The 12,480-nt window shown below is 39.1% G+C and overlaps 1 long non-coding RNA gene across 1 annotated transcript in view; it reads right to left on the bottom strand.

The window, feature by feature from the left end:
- Positions 1–1,350: 1,350 nt before the first annotated feature.
- Positions 1,351–12,480, bottom strand: part of LOC103262122 — a 17,673-nt gene continuing 6,543 nt past the window's right edge. The window contains exon 3 of the long non-coding RNA XR_504403.1: positions 1,351–6,281. This is a non-coding gene — a long non-coding RNA (uncharacterized LOC103262122). The remainder of the gene's footprint in view (positions 6,282–12,480) is intronic.

The raw sequence follows: 12,480 nt of genomic DNA, 5'->3' as shown, positions 1-12,480 counted from the left end.
TGTATAACAAGAGAAACCAAACCACAGATGTATCAATATTTTCAGGACTATTTTTACAAAATTGAAGTTTCCCTTGCTGCAGGGGTCCTTTATGGCTCAGTACCAGTACCATCCACAAGTTATCGAGTTACCTGAAAATTCTGAAACATCTAAAATGTGTGCACACAGATTATATTCAATTCCAAAACCCTAGTAAGAGACTCCATAGTCTACATAAACCATATCATAAACAAACCCCTATTTAGTTTTTTTCCACATGCTGCATACTGACATTCCTTACTTTCCTATTCTTTCTGAAACTCTGCACCTTTCTGATTATTATAGCTGAAACAGCTTATTTATTTATTCAACATGCTTAGTTTGTGCCTTTTGTTTTCAAACATGCTTGGGGACTTATGAGACCAGGCAAGAGGTAATGGGTGAGCACTGTTATGCCCTTTCTGACAGTATGAATGTCTTGCGGTTGCCCCTATTTATCTTTTACTTCCCATTTTCAATGGAAGTAAGAAAATCTTTTAAAAATGAAAATAATCCTACAATAAATTCAAGCTATTGGTTTGAGTCTCTATTGCTTCATTATGAATTAAATGCATATATAAAATTACTAGTAACCACAACACTGGACATTTTCACTCATGCATTGGAGTATTAATACTCTAAAATCAATTATGAGCCTGCCACTATTGCCTGTCCTCTGAACCTGACCCAGTTTAATAAACATGCAAAGTAAACCCACTGATTCAGAGGAATACTGGGAAGTAACAATACATGCAAGTTTCAACCAAAAATTTGGATTAGTAGTTGCTTAGAAACGCAGGCAGATGTTCCACATCTATCACAATGCTGCTTCAGAACACAGGTACAAGCCATACATAAGTGTTAAAATTAGGACCACTAATCAGTTTTAAAAGTCTTATATGCAAACCCTGGCCCTTTTGAATAAAGAATGATGTAAAAGCTCTGGGAAAAGAAAGACTTGAGAGATGTACAGTCTTAAGGAGCTGTAAATTTTCTTGGCCATTTGACAGAGAAGAGTGTAGGTGTAGGGGAAGGTGAAGATACTCTTAGGCAGAATGGTTTCTTTTCTGATTCACATTAATGAACAATATCAGCATAGCTCCCTAGGGAAAAGATGATAAAGAGGCAGAGCTAATACAATGTAAACTCAAGCATCAATGCCCTGAAATAAAGTATAGCCCTCTCCTTTTTAAAAACTGTCAAGGAATTCTTCTGGATAAGGTATAATTAATAGCCAAGCAATTTTCATAATAAACTAGAAGCAATATGCTTGCACCAACAGCACCATGAAAATGTAAACGCCTGGAGGTCAAAGATCTCTTCATATTTTGCATATCACAGGTACATAAAGAGTAAATGTGAGATCACACTAACTTTGAAAAGTAACCACATACTTTTGACAATGAAAACTTGTAGCATATTTTAGTATTTAGAATAACATGGCTGTTAAGGGTAATCTTTAATTGTTCCAAGTAATTGAACTGCTAACATCACTGTAATAAGCAGCACTGTCCCCATGATCATGCAGATGTCTAAATATTGCTTGGTTGTTTCAGTGTCTCAAAGATCAACTGATAGCACAGAACATTTAAAGAGGAGCTATAATCAACTTAATATAGTCTTTTCTCTATCCATTAGTTGCCATGTAATTAAATATGCAAGAGGCACTATTTAGATCTACACCACTTATGTTTTAGCTTTTTCCCTGGGAAGACAAGGGAATGTAGACCCAGTCTTTTCAGGGATCTTCAAGGTAGTAAATGGCCAAGATGGGCATGAGGTGAAAGGGAATAGAAGTCACTCTAGTTCCACTATTATATCCTGATGTGAGCTGTGTGATTCCTCACATCAAGAAAGAAAGTTTGCTGGGCCATCCTTGTTAAAATAAGCAGTCACAGGTCACAGGCCACATCTACATTAGATAAGGTTTAAAACACACACATACACACACATCCCCCCCAACATACAGTCACTGGCTATTCCCTTCAATCCTTTTGCTTTTTACCTTTAAATCCTAACTCTCCAACATAAGCATGAGGAAAATCCAGCTATTCATGTTCTTGGGGGGTTTTTTCAATACTAAACACACAGAATTTTATCTTCCTTTAAAAAAAATGTATCCAGAAAACCCATGGAAAAAATAAGACAAATCATAAAAGCATATCATTCTACAAAATAAATGCCTGGTTTTAAAAAGAACCCACATGAAGGTTTCAGTGGGGCTACAGGAATACATTTGCTTTCAGGTTAAACACTAGAAAGGTTTCATTTCAACGGCTCTAACCCTCTAATTTAGGAAACAAATGAGGACTTTAACCTTTAACTTATGCACAAAAGTTGGTATTTCTCATACAAAGATAAGTTAATATACATTCATGCTGTTTTAAAAGAAAGTACCTTTTATATGCTCTTTATCTAGAACATTTTTTCCTTTTGTGCAACTCTTGAATCACAGAGCCCCACAAACTTAACTAATATCACTTATTCTACTGTACAACCTTGCTAATGCAATTTATTATACATGCAAAACTGTTATTGCTATTAAAATCCTACCTCTTGAAATTATTTTATGGCTTTTTTTTGCAACAGGAAATATCCTTTCCTATATACTGTGCTATTTTGCATTCAGTACCTTTTCAGAGGTATTTTTTAACAATAATGTAAATACTTTTCAGAAATTGATTCGCCCAGGCACTAAACTACTTGAACCAGAAGTACAACCACTTTAAGTACACTATAAGAATCTAAATCTGGGTCCCTGGAGATCTGCTGCCAGAGTCTAACCTGTGCATGCACAAGATACACCACATTAAAATGGTTCTGCATTTCCTTTTATACTAACTGTAGAATCTGTGTCAACAAATTCTGGACTCTTAATACTGAGATTTAAAAATCACTTCAGAAAACTGCCACTTCCAAGTTCTCACAGCAGCTTTTAGAGGTAAGAATTCTTTTCTACAGAAAGCTATCTTTTCAGAACAAAACTTTTATTTTCATAAGTAGAAAAAAGTGAAAGTTGTCTGAGGCTTACTATAACTAAGGAAGAGTCTACTTATTATACAGCAACCTAAACAGGCACTAGCCAGCTACATTTCCAATTCTCATGAAGAAGTCTGAAATCCCATAAATACACAATTCAGCAGATTTGGAAGTAGGAAGAGCCTGTAAAAATAATTTGGAAACTCCAAATTACTATTTATACACAGCAAGCTGCAAAAGGGAAGTGTAAATGGTCTGCAGATTAGAAAAGTACTCACTAAAGCAATTAACATAAGATCTCAGTAAGACGTGCAAAGTGTAAAATAATTTCTTGACACAGGAATAGAAAAATAGTGAACCTATGACATGAATGTAAAGCCAGTTTAAGAATAAGATTACATCAAACTAAGAGAAGCAAAGCAGAATCATGAAATGGGGTCTCATTCTGACTTGAGGTTTCATAAGACACAAAGTCAGCTGGCTTCCAGCTACCTCATGGAAAGCTGAAATATCCTCACAAACATAGCATCTCGGATTTCTACCCCACATTTCTATTCACAAGTCTTTCTGGGCCTTAATTTCCTTTCCCCAGGGAGAATATTACAGATTCAGAAAAAAGAAAAGGCCTGGACTTTCCACTCTTTTTACACTATTTGTTATTATCAATAATTCTTCCTGAAGTTTAAAATTATTACTAGGCTCATGCACTAACCCCTAACATGGGACTACAATATGCTACCAAGCACTAATGCTTACAAAACTATACACGTCTCAAAATGGAAGACATTGGTGATTTTGTTGTTCTTAAACAACTTGTAACATTTGTCCACAAGTATTAAAATATACATATATATATTTCTATTGCACATATCCCGTTTTTGTTTAACTTTTAGAAAGAAAAACTACCAGCTAACATGGATAAGGAAAGGGAGGATGCATGGCTACAAACCAAGGTATGCTCCTGTCTAAAATTAGAGCTTTAGTCATCAAAAAAGGGGACCAAAACAGACAAGAAAAAAATGTAGATGTATTAAGTAAAAACTGGGCAACTACAACTGGAATATAGCCATTTTGTTAAATGACACCTGATGTCAATCATGGAAGATAAACAGTTTGAAAGTAATAATTAAACACTGGTTCTCTGAACTGCGAAATGAAAAAAATACAAAACATCAGGGAAAAGATGAGTCTGATACCTGTTCAAACAAGTAGGCCAGAGCTGGTTTCACTGGTGCTGACAGGAGATACCCTATTCCCTGCCAAATGATCCTACCCAAGAAGTTGCCAAAAGGACATGGGGAAAATGAGTAACAGACAAGTAGAAGGTACAAATTCTCCATGATATGACATTCTCAACATACCAGTGAGACCCGCATATACAAGCTCCATTCTGTCTTTAACAATTCCAAAATAAGAAAAACATCAGTAAGTGGAGAGATTACAGAGAAAAATTTAAGTTACCTTTGATCAAAGTTATTTCTACTATGATTTACCACTCTGTGATTGCCCTCAATTATATTATATTTTGTATGCATTATGCAATTATTTTACTAAACATCTTTTTTTATCCCAATTCAAATTGACCAACATCACTAATCATTAAGAGTGCACAACATTATCCACTTTTGAACATTTTTACCAATCTCAGATTTGGTGAATCTGTCCTACGTTCCCAGCGTCACAGAATGCACGGCCCTGAGCAAACATTCCAGAAAACACAGAGATGTTCTAACATTATCTGTTCTTAATTTAATCTAAGAAGTTTTAAAATTCATTCTCTACTCATAAAGATTCATAAATAAAGGTTCACTCTTCTTATATATAGACCTGACAATACATACAATGGTCTTCTATTGATTTGGAAGCAAGGACAGCTTTCTACAATAGTCTGTTCAACATATTGTATAACTGTTAAGAGAAAAAAGGAAAATTCATATTTCTTATTGTAACTATTTTTCTCGCTTGAAGTTTCTTTTCCACACCCTGAATCTACAATGATGCAACCACAAGTTTGGGAACACTACTTCTGAGGTTCATTCTATAATGAGGAAGTTCAGTCTCAACTGGGTAAAGTACCTGAGTCCCAGTCTTTTTTGCCTAACATTACACCAATCTAGAACAATAACCAAACATTCAATTGTCCATCTTGGGGCAAAGAAATAGTAATTTATGCTTTTTACCAAAAAATGGAACTATATAATATAAAACACCGTAAAGTCAGATGGAGCTGCAAATTTTTCCTTTTTCTTGAGAGAAAGGAGTTATATGGAAAATTCTTTTTCTCCTCAATCCTCTATATCCAAATTTAAAGGCAGATCATACTACTGGATCCACCACATCTCCTGAATTGAAAAACACCTATACCACTGAGTGAAGCAACTTGTACAGTCTCTTCTCCTAGGAAGGTAAAGAGGGTTCCATCACTGTACTCAAAACTGTTTTCTTTTCACTAAACCCAAGCATGCATTCATAGGGTTAACTACTACACAACTGATACATCCTTAGAAGTCTTAAAAAACATTTTAAAATACCAAATGTCCAAAGATGTCTGAGAAAAATCCTTCTTTCTCTAGGAGAAAAATTCCTCTTCTCATCCAAAAATGTGGATTTACATAAGTAAAACTTAATTTGTACAGAGACTGTGATGGTTTGTCTGCATAAGAAACTAACTTTTATATTTCGTATTTTGGCTTAACACATCAAAGATTTAATTGCAAAATTGGACCTTATTCTTATTCAGTAAATCTGTGTCATAGAATGAGCCAGAATTTGGATATATAAATAAATGTAACTTTTTAGCATCTTTCATTTCAAGTTAGAAATACATATTTGAAATTTACTGCTGCAGTCTCAACTGTGCTTATCATGAAGTGGCTGAAACTGGAAGACATTTTTTTAAAAAACCCTTAAGTCATTCAAACTTGCTATTTATTTAGTCTTCTTGTTTGGAACAAAAAGTAAAGAATTCACAAATACTACCACCTAAGCACCTGTTTCAAATGAAACATCAGCTTTCAGCTTGCAAAATGTCTTTATAATTCAGCAAATAGCAGCAGAAGACCCATGTCAGCTGCTGTTTTCTTCTTGGAGAAGTTGGAAGGATAACCACAATCCCAGGGGCTTCTTCTCTGTGTTGAATTGGAGAGGTGGAACAAAAAGTGGCCTTTAGCATTCCAAATCAAGGAGGTAATGTGTAGTGAAGAGATATCTGCATTTCAAAAACAGGAAAAGAGGCTGTATAAAATAAGCAGGACTACCCACTCTAGGAGACAACATAGAAACACCTAGAGAAAATTAAAAACAGGAAGATTAGAACAGGTATTTCAGCATAAGCTAACTTTTAAAAACAATATTTAAAGCACACAGAAAGGAATGTTTTGGATCATACATTGTCTAAAAGAAAATGTCCAACCAGGCATGTGGATTACATCTGTAATCTCAGCATTTTGGGAGGCCAGGGCAAGAGGAATGCCTGAGCCCAGGGCTTCAAGACTAGCCTGGGAAACTTGGCAAGACCTCATCTCTACAATAAATCAAAAAATTAGCCAGGTAGAGTGGCATGTGTCTGTAGTTCCAGCTACTTTGAAGGCTGAGGCAAAAGATCTCCTGAGTCCAGCAGGTCGAGGTTGTGAGCGTGTCACTGCACTCCAGCCTGGGTGACAGTGATATTCCAACTCAAAAAAAAAGAAAAGAAAAGAAAAGGAAACATCCAACCATAACATCAAATTCAGTACTGTTATCAGAAAAGCAGCAGTAGCCAGAAAAATATAGCCTAACACAAAATAGCCAGATTTATATAAAAATTTATATTTTATATAAACAAAAAATTGTTTAAAATTAGCACTGTAAAATTAGCCGGGCATGGTAGCGCACGCCTGTAGTTCCAGCTACTTGGAAGGCTGAGGCGGAAGGATTGCCGGAGCCCAGCAGGTCGAGGCTGCGGTGGCCGGGAGTGGCCACTACACTCCAGTTTGGGCGACAGAGTGAGACTCTAACTCAAAAATAAAACAAAACAAAAAAGTAGCACTGTAATCTTGACTGGGTTCAGTGGTGCATGTCTATAATCCTGTCACTTTGGGAGGATGAAACAGGAGGACTACTTGAGGCCAGGAGTTTGAGGCCAGACTGGGCAACACAGTGAGACCCTACCTCTGTTAAAATAAATAAAGAGAAGTAGCATTGTATTCCAAATTTGATGCCTAAATATATAATACTCAAAAACAAATGTATCATCTTATTTTGAATTACCTTCAACTAACAATGAACAAAAAAGATTTTATAAAATATAACCATAAGTAAAATATTATTACCAAATGAAGCATGTAAAAATAACTAAATACACCAAGTTCACTGCTGCAAAATGTGAAACTGCTAAATTTGCAAAATTAAGTGAGACCAAAAAGGTTAAATATTGGATAATTCCACTGATATGAGATACCTAGAAAATGCAAATTCAAAGACAGAAAGTAGACTTGAGGTTACTGGGAGCAATGTGAGAGAAGATGGAGTGTTACTGATTAATAGAGTACTGGATTTCTATTTGGGATGATGAAAAAGTACTGGAAATAGGTAATAATAACAGTTCCAAGACAATGTGTAATATACTTCATGCTTAAAAGCTATACATTAAAAACAACTAAAAAGGGCTGGGTACGGTGGCTCAAGTCTGTAATCCCAGCACTTTGGGAGGGTGAGGAAGAGGATTGCCTGAGACCACGGGTTCGAGACTAGCCTGGGCAACTTGCCGAGACCTCATCTCTACAATAAATCAAAAAATTAGCCGGGCGTGGTAGTGCGTGCCTATAGTTCTGGCTACTTGGAAGGCTGAGGCGGATCACCTAAGCCCAGCGGGTCGATGCTGGGGTGGCTGTGAGCATATCACACTGCATTCTAGCCTGGGCTACGGGGTTAGACTGCAACTCAAAAACAAAAAAAAGATTAAAATGGTACATTTTGTTATGTATGCTTTACAATAATAAACAAATATATCACAGATGCATATCAAACACATAAAAATTTATTTTACAAAAGTGGCCAACAGCCAAGTGTGGTAGCTCACGCCTATAATCTTTGGGAGGCAGAGATGAGAGGACTGCCTTAGTCCAGGGGTTCAATGCCAGACTGGGCAACCTGGCAAGACCTCATTATCTACAATAAATCAAAAAATTAGCCAGGTGTCATTGCATGTGCCTGTAGTTCTAGCTACTTGGAAGGCTGAGGCAGAAGGATCACCTGAGCCCAGCAGGTTGAGGCTACAGTGGCCCTGAGTGTGCCACTGCACTCCAGCCTGGGTGACGGAGTAAGACTCCAACTCAAAAAAAATAAAATACAATAAAATAATACCCAATTTCACATCTCAGACATGACTAGTCAGCTTTGCACATTTTTAACACATGCAAGTAGGTATATATGTTTATCATTAACTGCAAAATCCCATTGAGAATGGGTGAATGAATAGCTTCGTATAAAAGCCAAAATTTAAGGCTTTCAATTTCTCATAAAATGTGCATCTTCCCACTTATTTCTTTTGATCATACCTCCATCTCCCCCACTTCATGGACTCCATCCACAATGGACTCCTTGCTCTTTCTGAAATGTCAGGTATGCTAATTCTAACCCAAACCCTAACATTCCAGACGGACACTGGCAGTTTCTATATTGAGAAGACTCAGAGTATCTACATTGCTAACTCCCTCTTACAAGTCTATTGCTCTAATGCCATTTCCTCAGTATATAAAGAAGATTATATACAAGATTATATCTCCCCCCATCCTACACACAGATACTTTCCCACCATTACCCTTTACCCTGCTCTATTTTTCCTTTTATCCACAACACATGACACTATATAACCTACTATATAAAGTACTTATTACATTTCTCAATTTTGTTGAGAATGTAAGATCCACAGGGAAGGAGCCTGTTTTGTTCAATAATGAATCATAAGCACCTGGAAAAGCATCTGACCATGGTAAGCACTTGTTGAAAATTAACTGAAGCTGGCCTCGGTGGCTCAGCCTGTAATCCCGCGCCTTTGGGAGGCTGAGGTGAGTGGATTGCCTGAGCCCGCGGGTTTGAGACCCGCCTGGGCAACTTGGCGAAACCTCATCTCTACAATAAATCAAAATGAGCCGGGTGTGGTAGCACACACCTGTAGTTCCAGCTACTTGGAAGGCTGAGACAGAAGGATCGCCGAAGCCCAGCATGTCGAGGCTGCGGTGACCAGGAGCGGCCACTGCACTCCAGTCTGGGTGACAGAGTGAGACTCCAACTCAAAAAAAAAAAAGAAAAAGAAAAAATTAACTCAATGAATGAATAAATGAATGAGAAGCAGGGCTCTTAAATACATTTAGCCAACATGAGCTAAACATTTTTTTCTTTTTCTTTTCTTTTGAGTTGGAGTCTCACTCCGTGTCCCAGGCTGGAGTGCAGTGTGGCATGCTCATGGCCATTCCAGCATCGATCTGCTGGGCTCTGGCGATCTTTCTGCCTCAGCCTTCCAAGTAGCGAACTAGAGGCGCACGCTACCACACCTGACTAATTTTTGATGTATTCTAGAGACAAGGTTTCACCAAGTTGCCCAGGCTGGTCTCAAACCACTGGGTTCAGGCAATCCACTCACCTTGGTCTCCTGAAGTGCTAGGATTATAGGCTGAGCCACTGAGCCCGCCTAACATTTTTTTTCTTCTGAGTCAGTCTCACTCTGTCACCAAGGCTGGAGTGCAGTGGCATGTTCATGGCCACTGCAACCCAAACCTATTAGGCTCAGGTAATTCTGCCTCAGTCTTCCAAGGAGCAGGAACTAAGGCATGCGCCACCACACCCAGTTCATTTTTTGATTTATTGTAGGAATAAGGTATTGTCAAATTGCCCAGGCTGCTCTTGAGCCCCTGGGCTCAGGTAATCCTCTTGCCTCAGCCTCCCAAAATGCTGGGATTACAGGTGTGAGCCACAGTGCCCAGCTAAACTAAACATTTAAACAGTTTCTAGGTTTTAGAAATAGAACTATACATTTGATGCAAAAACTTATAAATTCCCTGTAAAGTTGGTACCTTACCAGGCACTTTTGGGTCTTTGAAGTCATTTACTTAGTGGTGTGGATTATACAAAGTAACTTTGTACTAGGAACTCTGACTTACTGAAAGCATGGAAAAGGAGAACATGAATTTTCCTGTAGCACTTAGGCTAGCCAGTTTGTAAATGATTTTATGTGCTAGTCAGCCTCCAAAACAGACCTCAGTGATTGCTGCCTCCTGATATTCATGCCCTTTTATAGTCTCCTCCAACAATGATATGACTATTGTATAAAAAACTTTAATGAGCCTTTATCCTTGGGAAGGAGACTCTAAATCCTGGGAATTTAGAATAAATGAGCCAATGGAAATAAACATACACTCCCAACCAACAAGTGAGTAAAGAAAAAAATCATAAGAGTAATCAGAAACTATCTTGAGACAAATGAAAAAGAAAACACAACTTGCCAAAAAACTTACAGGATATACTGAAAACAGTGCTAAGAGGTAAATTTACACTTAGGTTAAAAAAACCTACCAGGCTGGGTGAGGTGGCTCAGACTGTAATCCCAGCACTTTAGGAGGTCGAGGTGAGAGGAATGCCTGAGGCTGGGGATTCGAGACCAGACTGGGCAACTTGGTGAGACTTTATCTCTACAATAAATCAAAAAATAAGCTGGGTGTGGTAATGTGCGCCTGTAGTTCCAGCTACCTGGGAGGTTGAAGCAGAATTGCCTGAGCCCAATAGGTCGAGGCTGCGGTGGCCATGAGTGTGCCACTGCATTCCAGCCTGGGTGACAGAGTGAGACTCCAGCTCCAAAAAAACAAAACAAAACAAAAAAACCTACCAGGTCCTCAGAAGGCTGAGGGAAGAGTCACTTGAGGCCAGAAGTTTGAGGTTGCAGCACATCATGATCATGCCTATGAATAGCCACAGCACTCCAGCTTGGGCAACAAAGCAAGACTCTGTTTCTTTGAAAAAAAAAAAAAAAAAAAGATCTCAGGCCAAGGGTGGTGGCTCACACCTATAATCCCAGCACTTTGGGAGGCCGAGGTAAGTTGATTGCCTGCCTGAGCAACTTCATCCTACAATAAATCAAAAATATTAGCTGGATATGGTAGCGCATGCCTGTAGTTCCAGCTACTTAGAAGGCTGAGGTGGAAGGATCTCCGGAGCCCTGCAGGTTGAGGCTGCGGTGGCTGGAAGCGGCCACTGCACTCCATTCTGGGTGACAGAGAGAGACTCCAACTCAAAAAAACCAAACAAACTCAAATCAACAACCTAACTTTCATGGTAAGGAACTAGAACAATAAAATAAACCTACAGTTAGTAGAAAAAGGAGGGGGGGAAAAGGATTAGAACAGATATACATAGAGAACAGAAAACAAGACAAAATAAAAGTTGGTTCTAACAGGGTCGTGGGGGTGCCCAAAATTTGTAGCCATTTGGTCAGAAGCGCAGGTTGCATGGGGAACCCTCCAAAGTGCAGCAGGCATTTGAAGCAAGGACAGTCTTGTAAGGAACTGTGCTTACTGACTTGTGGGATCTATGCTAACTCCAGGTGTTCAGTGGAGGAACTGCATAGCTGGTGTCAGAATAGTGACCAATAGAACAAGGAAGAGGGACTTCTGGAACAAGGTTAATAGAGGAGACCATGGCATCTGCCTTGTTTCCTTGGATTACTTGTTCAGGGAGAGATCAGCCATCATATCATGAGGACACTAAAGCAGCCCTGAAAGAGGCCTACACTAGGAGGAATCCAAACTTCCCCCTAAGCAGCATGAATCTGCCAGTCATGTGAAAGTGCCACTATGTGAATGTGCCACTGTGGAACTAGACCAGATAACTACAATTTATAAGAAACCCTAAGCTAGAAAACCCCAGAGCTAAGTTATTCTCAAATTTTTGAGAGATAGCCAGGTGTGGGTTCACACCTGTAATCCCAGCGCTTTGGGAGGTAGAGACGAAAGGACTGCCAGAGCCCAGGGGTTTAAGACCAGCCTGGGCAACTTGGTGAGACCCCATCTCTACAATAAACCAAAAAATTAGCTGGGTGTAGTAGTGCGCACATGTAGTTCCAGTTACTTGGAGGGTTGAGGCAGAAGGATTGCCTGAGCCCAACAGGTTAAGGCTGCAGAGGCCGTGAGAGTGCCACTGCATTCCAGCCTGGGCAACACAGTGAGACTCCAACTCAAAAAAAGAAAGAAAGAAAGAAAGAAAAATTTTAGCTAGGCTCGATGACTCAGCCTGTAATCCCACGCCTATGGGAGGCTGAGGTAAGTGGATTGCCTAAGCCCACGGGTTTGAGACCCACCTGGGCAACTTGGCGAGACCTCATCTCTACAATAAATCAAAAAATAAGCCAGGCATGGTAGCGCACGCCTGTAGTTCCAGCTACTTGAAGGCTGAGGTGGAAGGATCGCCGGAGCCCAGCAGGTCGAGGCTGCGGTGGCTGGGAACGGCCACTGC

This window comes from Carlito syrichta, unplaced genomic scaffold (genome assembly GCF_000164805.1).
Source record: "Carlito syrichta isolate Samal-C Ts95f unplaced genomic scaffold, Tarsius_syrichta-2.0.1 Scaffold91638, whole genome shotgun sequence".
Taxonomy (NCBI): domain Eukaryota; kingdom Metazoa; phylum Chordata; class Mammalia; order Primates; family Tarsiidae; genus Carlito; species Carlito syrichta.
The sequence above is the reverse complement of the archived record's forward strand: the minus strand, read 5'-3'. Positions and strand labels throughout refer to the sequence as shown.